This window comes from Callorhinus ursinus, unplaced genomic scaffold, assembly GCF_003265705.2.
Source record: "Callorhinus ursinus isolate GAN/ISIS: 27379988/994484 unplaced genomic scaffold, GSC_fseal_2.0 scaffold17, whole genome shotgun sequence".
NCBI classification, from domain to species: Eukaryota; Metazoa; Chordata; class Mammalia; order Carnivora; family Otariidae; genus Callorhinus; species Callorhinus ursinus.
The window spans coordinates 9,685,903-9,699,666 of NW_027397079.1; the positions used below are offsets into that span (position 1 = coordinate 9,685,903).

The window sequence follows — 13,764 nt, forward strand, 5'->3', positions numbered from 1 at the left end:
TGTTTCATATGCTTTGAGATGAATGTTCTATTTTTGGATGGGATATTCTGTATATACCTACTAAGGCCATCTGATCTAATGTGTCATTCAAGGCCAGTGTTTCCTCACTGGTTTTCTGTCTGGATGATCCATTCATTGATGTAAGTAGGTATTAAAGTCCCCGGTATTGTATTGCTGTCAGTTTTTCCCATTAGGTCTATTAATAGTTGTTTTATGTATTTAGGTGCTCCTTTGTTGGGTACATATGCAGTTACAAATGTTATATCCTCTTGTTGGACAGACCCGTTTACATTATGTAATGCTTTTTTTTTTTTTATTATAGTCTTTGTTTCAGAATCTGTCTTGTCAGGCATAAAATAGCAATACCACCTTCCTTTTTGTTTTTATTTGCATGGAGTATCTTTTCCCATCCTCTCATTTTGAGTCTGTGTGTCCTTACATCTGAAGTGAGTCTCTTAGAAGCGATATATAGATGAGTCTTGAGTTTTTACCCATTTAGCCCCTCTATGTCTTTTGGAGAATTTAGTCCATTTATATGTAAAGAAATTATTGATCGGTATTTACTTACTGCCACTTTGTCAATTGCTTTCTGGCTGTTTCTGTAGTTCTTCTTTGTTCCTTTTTCCCTTGTGGTTTCCTTAGTGTTATATTTAGATTCCTTTCTCATTATCTTTTGTGTACATTCTATAGGTTTTTGCCTTGTGATTATCATGAGTTTCACATGTAATAGGCTGGACAGTAGTCCCTCTCCATCTGTGAGGGATATATTTCAAGACCCCCCAGTGGATGCCTGAAACCTACATATGTTTTTTTCCTTTGCATACATACCTCTGATAAAGTTACTTTATAACTTAGGCACAGTAAGAGATTAACAATAACTCATAATAAAGTAGAACTATTATAACCATATACGACAATTAAAGTTATGTGAATGTTGTCTGTTTCTCTCAATATCTTATTGTACTGTACTCACTCTTCTTGTGATGATTTGAGATGATAAAATGTCTGTATGATAAGATGAAGGGAGATGAATGACATAGGAATTGTGATAAAGTGTTAGGCTATTACTGACCTTCTGATGCTGCATCAGAAGGAGGATCATCTGCTTCCACACCATGGATGACTGTTGGTAACCGAAACTGCAGAAAGCAAAACCAGGGGTAAGGATTATATATACTCTGTGTGTGTGTGTGTGTGTGTGTGTGTGTGTGTGTGTGTGTGTGTGTGTGTGTGTATACATACACACACATATATATGTATATAATGTCGATTTTAAATTGATAGAAACATAAATTTGGAAGCATTTTAAAAATCTCTGCATTTTGCCTCCTAGTTTATATTTCTTATATTATAGTTTTCTTATTTTGTGTCTCCTTTAACCAACAATTGTAGTTAATTTTACCACTTTTGTCTTTAGCCTTTATACTAGCTTTATAAGTATTTAACCCAATACTTTTACTATATTTCACTGTCTTTGGGCTGTGTCCCAGGAGGACTGCATCTGTGCATGAGCTTCTCAAAAGGAGTATCTCAGATGCCCACTGACCCCAGATCCCTTGGCTATAAGCCTCACTGGTTTCCAGAGTGATGTTTTTAGGGCCTTGTCTCTGGCATATGTCCCAAGGGTTGGAGAGCCTGATGTGGGGCACAAACCCTTCACTTCTCAGGGAGAGGTTTCAGACCTGTGATATGCCTCCCTGTTGTAGGTCACTGCACTAGGGGGTGAGAGTTTTGGTGAGACTGTGTCTCTGCCTCTTCTGCTGCTCTCAGTGTGGCTTCTTTTATCCCTTTTTGTGGAAGAAGCTATTTATTCCGTGTGCTGTTCTATTTCAGGGGGAATTACTCCTTTTGTAGCTATAGATGTGATGTTTCCATAGAAGGAAATGAGTTCATGGTTTTCCCATGCTGCCATCTTGGACTATCTCCTCTCATACTAAATTATGTTTAAAGGTTAAAAAAACATTTAATGATGTTTAACACATCACAAAATATGTAACATCTGAATATGTTAAAAAGTAATGAAAATTCAGTTTGAATCAAAATATATACAAGACATTTTCTCTTTATACCATGGCTGGGATCTTCAATATTTAGTAAACTAAAACACTTTTTATACGGCAATAAAATAACATTATCATAGGAGATTATTTTGCTATGGCTACATATAAAAGAAATCAAGTACAATGCAGCAGGAAGACTATGTCCTTTATGGTGACTTTTGTGCCAGGATTAGCAACACTTTCCTGCTCTTGGGGTGACATTAGATTCTTAGAGTTGAGATAAAGCTTTATTAAATTTTCAATGAAATATGAGTTTACAAAAGTAATTCTGTGTTTTCCAAATTGCATGACACATTTTAACAGTAGCAGAAAGACTTTTGTCTTTGAAGAGTCCTGGTAGCTTTGGGGGGACAAAAGCTGCTGATTTTCAGCACTGTTCTAATATATCAGTTCTTACTAATTGAAGAGATAGCATTTCTTGTTGGAATACTATGCATTTTTTTAAAAAGCCAAATGATAATGATGTTAGAAATACATTACAAACCAAAATTTTTGTATGCAGACTAACTTATACACCAGTGGTTCTCATGGTGGGAGAGAGGGACACTTTCACTGCCTGGGGATATTTGACAATGTCTGGAGATATTTTCAGTTGCTGCAACTGGGTAGAGGTGCCAGAATTTAATGGATAGAGGCCAAGGATGCTGGTAAACATCCTATAATACACACAGCCCCACACAACAAAGTATTATCTGGCCCCAAATGTCAATAGCGCTGAGGCAGAGACCTGCTTTGGAGTAATCACTGTACTGAAAAGTAGGTGGTGATCAAAATATGCTTTTGCCTTGTGAAACTTAGAGAAAAAAGAAAACTACATCCAACCCTTTTACATTTCTGACATCTGTGTTGCATGTGATTGGCAATTCTCTTTCTTCTAAATATCTATTGTGTGTTTCACTGACTGCTGGGATAAGAGCCACTTGTTTTTCCAGTAATTGTCACAGGAAAAATGCCAGATGGTGATACTGAGAGGGCACCATAAAAAAAAAAGAAAGAAAGAAAGAAACAAAACTGTGTGTTTTCCTTTCCACTTCACTTTCTGTCTTTATAGGCTAAGTTGATCTAATGTTTGAAATACATTCTATCCTTCTTTGAATCGAAGCAAAGATGGTTCATTTATGCAAATGGCATCCAAATGTTGATCGGATATGACTTGTAAGACTCTTTTAATACACCTGCTCATTTTTTGTCCCTGCTCTCCCTTTAACATTGTTAAATGAGGAGCAGTAATCTTTTGCCACTCAGTGAAAATTTCAGTGGGTTCCATGGCTCTTCTTTTTACTCTTGGGGTGTCCTGTGGTAACTTTAAATCACAAAATGGAATATGAAATTGACAGTTAAAATGCCCAGTCCTTGATAATTACCATAACTATGACTTTGATTTAAATCTCTATTGTGACATACAAGATTGGCTCCAGGTAGATTGCCTGCTGCCTAGGAATTGGAATAGCCAGGTACTGTTCTCTTTCCCGTTCACTGTGTCCCAAAGACTCCTAAGGTGGAAAACAGGGGAGGAGTAGTGAAGGGGGGGTGGAGTTTTATACAAAGTTTTTCCTTGACTGGTACTGCTCTAAGATGACTTTGTGTTCTCTACCTCTGGCAGGTTGTTCTAGCTGATTTTCACCAGTTAGTAGTCTAGTCGAACTTCTCATGATGTTTTTGGGGATCCTCTGCTTGACTCTCTGCTCTGATGTGGGCTACGGGGACCCGTTCTCTGAGTATTACTCCCTGTAGGATTCTCTTCTTTTTAGGAGTTCCTCCCCGACCGCAGGAAGACTTTTTCCTCGATTCTCATCATGTACACAGATAATAACCTTAAACAGAAGTCGTGTTGACTCCAGACTGACTCTTCCTCCTCCTACATAACCAAATATCTGGTCTATGGGAAACACTCACCTATTGTTTACCTTGACAAATTCTAGGCTAAGTTCACTGCCATGGAATTTTAGCAACACATCTTTTTTGCCTTTTAATTTCCTGAGTGGGAATAAAGACACAGGAGTCAGTCTGACTCACCTTCTGATGTCCATGCAACACAAATCACATTGAGAGTGGTCCTTTGAGGCCCTTCTCTCCTAGGCTTCAAGAAGATCTAGCACTTCCCACGTTGTGTAGCTTTGGTAGGGAATGATTACACTCCTAGCACACCAGGAATTCTCTCCAAGGGAAAATTTTTCAATTTCATTCTAGGTTACTGATTTTCCTAGCTGCTTTGAAAATCTACACCTTTGTAGGTTCAGCTTTTATTTGGTTAACCTACCTTTTTTTTTTTTTTTTTCTTCCCATTGTGGACTGAGTTAAAACTTCTAAGTCACCAATTGTGATTACCAGGAGAATTTAAATCATAATTTGCTCATGTCCCAAACCTTCATAATATTTGGAAAAATGATAAATAAAACCATGTGAACACCATTTTACTCAGGAGTCTTACTGGTAATTAAAAAAGGTGTACACGTAATTGACAGAAACTTATTTACATCTTAGATTAGATTTTTGTCCAAGTACAAATAAAACAATGAAGAGGACAAAATACCATGTTTTTAAACTTATGTTACAGATAAAACAAAGGAGGGAATGTTTTGTAATTTCCAATACTATTTTACACATGGAAATATGTATAGAGAGTGCTTTTCATGGTTAAATGATTTTTAATTGTGCCATTTTCAATTTTGGTGTGGAATATGCAGTAACAGGTGATAAGACAAATCCAAGAAAGCTATTTTGGACAGAATAATTTTGGCAATGCAAAGCTAGCTAGCAATGTTGCTCAGACAATACACAGTTTGTTGTATTCATATTTATCCTGCGGACCTGGAAGATAAAACTGATACTTCACTGCAGGATCTACACTAGCTGCAATGAGACATTGTGTTTGTAGGACCTATGATCCTCTCTGCAGAGAAAAGTAATTCATAAAGGTAGAAAAGGGCATCATGAGAAACATTCTCCTCAGATTCTGTAGGTGTAGTGTGAGGGTCGCTGAAAGGGTGGTAAGCAAGGCTGAGGAACTGAAACAATTGGATGAAAAGAAAAATCTGTTCTGTCTAGTTTACTCTGAGAATATGAAATGGAGAAAATATGTCTGAAATTTTAGTGTGTCTTGAGAGACAGTTGTTTTTTTTTTTCTAAAATCGGCATTTTAACTTTTTCTTTTGTTGCATGTATATATCATGACTATTATTTTTTTATTTAAATTTATTTTAATTCTGCAGCCTACTTTGCATGAAGGGCTCAGGACCAATGTTTGGACTTAGGTTGTTGTGAACTTGTGTTTTAGTTGTGCCTTTTTCTTGATTCTGTGTAATATAATGCTTGTAATTGTGGTAGAAAATATTTTAGATTGACCTGTGTGTTCACCAATTTATTGTTAACCTTTCCCTCTTGCATCTCAGGATCCTTTTGATGTCATTTTTCTTCTCTCTGAAGTTCTGTCTTTATAGGCTCCTTCAATAAAATTGAGTGTGTGTGGTGGTAAGAAATCAGATTAGCTTGCCTGAAAGTGCATTTATTTCTCCTTCAGTTTTGAATAATTGCTTTGCTGGATAAAAACTGCTTGATATTAATTTGCACAAATCAGGAATTTAATCTGGAGACAATTTCTTATAGAGAGAATTTGTCTCTTGCTTCACCTGAGGACGGTGAAGTCCTAGCAACCTAATAGCAGTTGGGCTTCTTTTGAGAGACTTGGTTCTTGCGGGAGCCTCAGGGTCCGCTTCCACCAAGGACATGAATGTCAGGTTACATGACCTCTTCCACTTTAGGAAAAGAATTACTGTAGTTTTCCCAGGGAGTATTTTCAAATTTTATTTCATCTGGTTTTGAGATGTATTTAGGAGTATTCGTAGTATCCTGTGAAAGATTTTCTAAACTGTAAAATATTTTTAAAATGATGTTAAATTACTCAAAATAAATCTGATAATTTTGATAAAAATTTTAAAGACTGTCAAAATGTTTTATTTCTTTTTGTCCCCTGCCTCCTTTGTATGAGGTTTAAGTGGCAGAATGAAATGTATTCAAATTTTCTGCTTAAAGCATAATAGATTAATGAGTAAAAATGTATAACAGATATGACTCCATATTTTTGCCTGGTAATATCTGAAACAACTACGCAGGTATAATCATTCATAACTGTCTGATTTTCAGTGAGTGAAGCAAGGGTGAAATTAAGGTCTAACACAGAAAGCACACGTTTTTTTATTTGACAATAAAATCTACAACTAATTAAATTATAATTTTCTTTTTTTTTTTAAGGTCTGAAAGGCCCATAGTTTTATTTTGTTGTTGTTGTTGTATGTATTTTATTTTCAATTTTTTTAATGAACATATAATGTATTATTTGTTTCAGGGGTACAGGTCTGTGATTCATCAGTCTTACACAATTCACAGTGCTCACCATAGCACATACCCTCCCCAATGTCTATCACCCAGCCACCCCATCCCTCCCACCCCCACCTCTCCAGCAACCCTCAGTTTGTTTCCTGAGATTAAGAGTCTCTTATAGTTTGTCTCCCTCTCTGGTTTTGTCTTGTTTCTCAAATTCCTCATATCAGTGAGATCATATGATAATTGTCTTTCTCTGATTGACAGATTTAACTTTCAAATCACAAATTTTATCATCTCTATTTTGTTCTAATTTTAATTATCCCCCCCAGATTATTTTTATGTAAATAAGTTCTTACGGGTGGTAATATAATGTACCTCTTATATTTTGTTCTAAAATAAAATTAGCTTATAGTTAAGATATGTATAATCACTAAGCTGGATTTCATGGATGGATTGTCCAGGGCTGATCTTTCAGATCTTCAGGTTCTATCATGGGTATTGGCCTTACTGGAAAGAACGTGTAATATCAGTGTAATACCTTCTGTAAATAATTCTTGCTTAGATTACATGAAATTATGAGTCATCAAGCTAAAGGAAATGAGATGGTTCTTTTGGCAAGACTTCTAGTGACTCAAGTCCCTTTGTAAAGAGAAATTCACATTTGTCTAAAAAAAGGATATTATGTATGTATAAAATCACTAACATTTAATTTAAAATTAATATTTGTGAGTATATTAAAAATCTGGTTCAAAAATTAAACTTTATAAATAATGCATATATATGCATATATGTGTGTGTGTGTGTGTGTGTGTGTGTGTGTGTGTATCCTTTATTTCTCTTTATGTTACTGATTATGATTATGGGTGGAAAATAGAGGTCATAGAAGACCCAGCACCATCTTACATCTTTGAAAGAAAGAGAAGTAATTTTTATCTCTCACAGTGAAATCTATGAAAATGCAGTTCTATAGCGTTTTTTCAAAAAACAATGTTAAAATATATCACACATAAAAATTGAGGTAAAATAACACAATCTCTTTTAAATGTTAAAATATTAATAACTTTGTTTATATACATGCATATATATGAGAGGTAAATATTAAGTATCTGGCTTAAAGTTTACTTGAAGATGCTGAGAGATGTATACAAGTTCACCAACATAGAGAATGTTTTCAGTTTATAATCATTTCAATGCTTCAAAGTAATAAATTGACAAGAAGTAGGTTATTTTTAAAATCATGGCCTATAGTTAAGAAAGATGTTTCAAAGTCAGTTGAAGAAGTAGTTGTCATCCTTAATCTGGCCTTTTATATTAATCGTCTCACTTTCAAGTCTAGCTCTTTGACATCCATCAACTGTATTTTTAATATTTTAGGCAATTAATGATCATAATGATAATGAGAAGAATTTAAAGTAGTATGAATTGGGTGAAATTTGTTTTTCTACATATTTCACTGGGAATTTTGTGCTGTCAAGACTTCTTTTTTTTTTTTTTTCTGCCTTATCTATAGTACCTACAAGTGTGGCCAACATACTCAGTAGGAATACTCTGTTCATTTACTGTATGAATTGTTACCCTTGTCATCAGTTGGCTCAAAACCATGATTTTATTTTTTTACCTTCTTTTTTAATTCTTTCTCACATCAAACTTTTATAATATGCCTCTTTTACGATTTTAGTTACACATTTAGCTTCATGGTTTCATTTTAAAAATACAAAGCACTCTTTAAAAATGTGACTAAAACCCCTTAAAGAATTAATTATTTAAGATACATGTACAGTTGAACCTTGAATCAATAATGCGGGGGTTAGGGGCGCTAACCCCCGACCCAGTTGAAAAATCCACATAAAATTTTTGACTCCCCCAAAACTTTACTGCTAACATCCTACTGCTGACTGGAAGCCTTCCTGATAATATAAACTATTGATAAACACATATCTCCTATGTTATATATATTATATTTACTGCATTCTTACAATAAAGCAAGCTAGACAAAAGAAAATATTATTAAGGAAACCATAAAGAAGAAAAACATTCACAGTACTGATTTACTGACTACCGTCCACTTATAAGTGGACCCGTGCAGCTCAAACCTGTGTTGTTTCAGGGTGAACTGTACATAGATATGTGGGTAGATCTATTTATATCTATATCTGGATATCGAAGCATATATTGAGAATATCAAGCAGAGAAGGACTTACAAACAACTCAAAGTTGCAAAGCCTGTGCTCATATCCCAAAGACTGGATACCAGGATTTAACTTTGTCTTGTTACGTTGTTTCTCTTCTCTCCTTCCCCTCTAGAGAACAGAAAGCGAGCACGTTTGATCACACAGTTCTTACTCTATAACTGCATTTTCTCGGGGACATTTACAACAGTCATAAATAAAAAATGTAAGAACCCAGAGAAGATGGCTTGAGCTACTATTAGCTGGTCTTTTTTGTGGGGAGTTGAAGAAATTGTCTGAGCCATGATATAGGATATGTTGCCAGCCTGGGAAGGTGACAGCAAAGTTCCTTCTAAAGGATAGAACAATCTTTCTCCTCTTTCATGTTCTTACTTTTTGTCCTGTCATCATTAGTGGCTGCAAGATGTTTTGGGTCTACATGTTTTACCAAGTCTGTTAAGTTACTAACCTTCATGAGTAACACATTTTAAGTTAATTAACATAACTCTGAAAATACCAACTATGAAGTTGTACTAGGGTAAGTTGTCATGTTGAATAAATATACAAATGTGACCTTTGAGATATATATACATACACCCACATACATATATATACACATATGTATATATGTATATGTATAAGCACTGGACTAAATGTATTCTTGTATTTAAAAATGAAACAGAAGTCTTGAATACAAGTAGAAATATACACTCAGATACACGGAGTCTGGAGAGAAAACACTGAGGTCGTTAGGAGGACATAGTGTTATCACTGGGGCACCAGAAGCAGGGGGGGGGGCAGGTTAGTATTTATTTTCCATAGTCTAGAGAATGCTCCCAATCCTCTGGGGTAATTTTATCTAAATACCAGATGAATATGCAATATAAATGTGAGATAGAGCTAATTATCATCATTAATGTTATTATTTAACAAGTTCTATACTCTCCCTATACCCTAGATATTGTGATAAATGCTTTCAGATATTACAGTGACTTAATCCTCACTACAAGTCTGTGGATTTAGTATGAATATCAATAGTTTACATATGAGGAGAATGAAGTAGAAACAGGTAAAATAGCTTATGATTCAGTGGAATCTGCATTCATATAAAAGGAGATGACTATTTTTAAATAAAGGGAAATGTCTAGATAAAAGGGAATTCTGAGCTAAAAAGCCTGGATTCAAGATAGATTTAAAATATATTAATCATCTAAGTATTCTGAATATTGCTTCCTAAGTCTATTAAGGTGTGCCAGGGCATGAGTGATCAAATATATATAAATATATTTAATTTTAATTACTTACATACTTATTTATATAAATATATTTATGTATGTATGTTAGGCTTCTATATATACATGAATATGTTCTCTCTATAAAATAGGAACATATATATATTCATACGTAGGAATATATGAATAGGCTTCTAAACATATCTGGCTTCACTGTTTCACCAATACTCTACATACTTATTAATGGTTTAGAAAACACATCCTGCCATGTTTTATTACAAAATAGCAAAGACTTAAATTGCATCTCCAAAACTGACATGCCACTACATTATTAATGGAGCCACTGAGGCCATTTAAACTACACTGTATGTGCATTTACAGTGGAGGGCATATCGAATGTAAAACCTTCAGATTTTAATATATTTAATTTGGCACAGTTGGTACTGTTCTCTATGAACTGTTAATCATTTCAACCAGTACAGCAAAATGTCAGTGTCTTCATTTGCAGAGTATAATAGGCTTATATCCTGAAACAATAAAGTTATAATAGCTTGTCTGTTGCTTGGTGGAACTATACACACGCAGCATGATCAAGTGGTTGCCTGCCCTACTTTTTCCTCAAGGTTCTCTGCACATGCCCTTCCTTTCTTGTCAGGAACATTAGCCACATTTATAAAGTTATTTGTTATAAAATCAACTATATAGTGTAGATTAATTTTCCTTTGCCGTGTAATTCACTTTAATTTTCCATTAGTTACACAATTAGCAACTAAGAACATATTTGTAATACAAAGAGAACCTTGGGCTCGTTTTTAATATTACTTTGATTTTTTAAAGGTTTTATCTATTTGAGAGAGAGAGAGAACATGAGCACGCATGGGGGAGGGGCAAAGGGAGAGGGAAAGCAGACTCCCCACTGAGTAGGGAGCCCAAGTGGGGCGCCATCCAGGGATCCTGAGATCATGACTTGAGCCAAAGGCAGATGCTTAACCAACTGAGCCACCCAAGCACCCCAATACTACTTTGATTTTTTTTTTTTTGACACCAATCTAAGATTAGAAAAAGGTTCATTCTTGGAGTGTGAAAGCAGAAATGTAAATAGGTCTCATTTAAGAGTTTACTTCTTTCTATCAATGGCAATATTCAACTTCATTCTTCAGTGAGAAGGGATATATTCATTTTGTTTTACTACTTTCTTTCCTGAATGGTTTCATTTTATAATAACAGAAGTCATATTATTAAAAGAACAAAACAAAACATAACATTGATAGACCACTTAATGAAGGATTCATTTCCCCAAATTCTACCATGATGTCAATTCTACAAAGTTTCATATTCTGTTTAGAACTCTCGTTGATCTTAGTAAATAAATGAGTTATAATTATCCAGATAAGAAACGGTTATTCTAAAATCACTTTCCAAGTGTGGGTGAGTCAGTGTTGTATGTTCTCATTGAATTACTGCACTGAATCTGCTGCTTCATTGCATTGTACTTCTAGCATTTCTATTTATCTACAAGATTCTCTCTCTGTCTTTCATGAATGGATAAATCTTTAAAAATAAATAAAAGGACTAAATGTAATTTTTGGCTGTTGCCATTTGTTATCTTCAAATAAATATTTGCAGACTAAATAAGGTAAGATTGTTCAGGTAAGCATTATTGAGCCCATTTAGGAAGATCTTCATAAAACTAGCCCATTTTGTAGTTGAACCTATGTTATAGAAAATAGAATGTCTATTTCCTGTATTTCTATTCTAAGAGTAAACTTAGAATGTCCTCTTCTGTAAAGAACTTCTCAAACTCAACACAAAAAAAAACCCCAAAAAACCCCAATAATCCAGTCAATAAATGGGCAGAAGACATAAACAGACACTTCTCCAATGAAGACATACAAATGGCTAACAGACACATGAAAAAATGTTCAACATCACTAGCTATCAGGGAAATACAAATCAAAACCACAATGAAATGCCACCTTACACTAGTTAGAATGGCAAAAATTAACAAGACAGGAAACAAGTGTTGGCGAGGATGTGGAGAAAGGGGAACCCTCTTACATTGTTGGTGGGAATGCAAACTGGTACAGTCACTCCGGAAAACAGTATGGAGGTTCCTCAAGACGTTAAAAATAGAGCTACCCTATACCCCAGCAATTGCACTACTGGGTATTTACGCCAAAGACACAGATGTAGTGGAAAAAAGGGGCACATGCACCCCAATGTTCATAGCAGCAATGTCCACAATAGCCAAACTGTGGAAGGAGACGAGATACCCTTCAACGGATGATGGATAAAGAAGATGTGGTCCATATATACAATGGGATATGACTCAGCCCTCAGAAAGGATGAATACCCACCATTTGCATCGACATGGATGGAACTGGAGGATATTAGGCTAAGTGAAGTAAGTCAAGCAGAGAAAGACAATTACCATATCGTTTCACTCATATGTGGAACATAAGGAACAGCAGGGAGGACCACAGGGAAAGGAAGGGAAAACGGAATGGGAAGAAATCAGAGAGGGAGACAAACCATGAAGGACTCTGGACTCTGGAAAACAAAGGGTTTCAGAAGGGAGGTGGGTGGGGGGTTGGGGTAACTGGGTGATGGGTATTAAGGAGATCATGTGTGGTGATGAGCACTGGGTGTTATACTCAACTAATGAATTGTTGAACACTACATCAAAAACTAATGATACACGTTGGCAAGTTAAACATAAAAATAATCAGCATTCATATAAAAAAGAAGAATGTGTTCTTCCTTATATAGGCCCAACTCATGACTTATAATTCAAAGCTTTTTGAGTCAAATGCATCAGCACCACACAACGCCCTGAACTTCTCTAATGTTTTCCAGTTGTTATTTGAAATACTGGCATATCCACTATGCTTTAGAGAATTTGTTCAGATTTTACTTCAGTTTTGGTGATTAGGTTCTTGCTTTATCACTTGCAAATGAATAGAACATTGAGGATTGCATATATTTCAAACACACACAGGCAATCCATACACCATGCCCTTATTCTGTCTACTAATCCTGAAACTTACTGACCAGTTTAGTTCTCCATCTACCTCTGGGAACCCCGAGTATAATAGCTCAATCCATTAGATCGGGCTATTAACTACAGATAATTAAATGTTGTTTTAGTACTTGCTATAATAAAGTGATTTGGGTTTACCAATTTAAATCATCCTAGCCTTATTAAAATAGTAGTAAAATTCCATTTATTTGTAATGCAACTTTAGGGATTTTGAGAAAAGAAATAATGTACTTAGTGTACCCTATAAAGGAGACTGTGATTTTTTCCTGAGTAGCCTAAAATCAAAACAGAGTAGCCTATATATTATATTAACTTTTAGACATTACTTGATTTACTTTGTCTCATTTTTTTAAAAAAATGATATATTTCAACTATTTTGTGGTAGAGAATGTAGCATTTAAATTTGCCAACTGGTTATTCTACTGTGACTTTTTTTTTGCTAAATTGAAATGTTTCCCATGATATTGGTACTATACATCCACAAGAGGAATATTTTATGCCCTATGATTCCATTTATATATATCTATAAATACGATATGCACGGGTGTGTGTGTGTGTGTGTGTGTGTGTGTGTGTGTGTGTGTGTGTGTGTAGTATGCATGTATTTCTTTGATGCTTTTGAACATTGCTCAGGTTTCTAAGACTCATTTTGGGTATGACAACTCCATAAAATAGAGTGAACTGAGACAAAGATGGTAGACAGTGTGAGCTTGTGTCAAGGAGTTTTTGTGTGTTTGGTTTTGTTTTGTTTTAAGATTTATTTGAGAGAGAAAGAAAGCATGTGGCAGGAGGGGCAGAGGGACAGAAAGAATCTCAAACAGACTACCTGCTGAGTATGGAGCCCAACATGGGGGCTCAGTCCTATGACCCTGAGATCATAACCTAAGCCAAAATCAAGAGTTGAACATTTAATCAACTGAGCCACCCAGGAGCCCTTGCGT

At 35.2% G+C, this 13,764-nt stretch overlaps 1 pseudogene; it reads right to left on the reverse strand.

Annotated features, from left to right (window-relative positions):
- Positions 1-1,064: 1,064 nt before the first annotated feature.
- LOC112834463 (importin subunit alpha-1 pseudogene) overlaps positions 1,065-13,764 on the reverse strand; it is a 93,020-nt pseudogene continuing 80,320 nt past the window's right edge.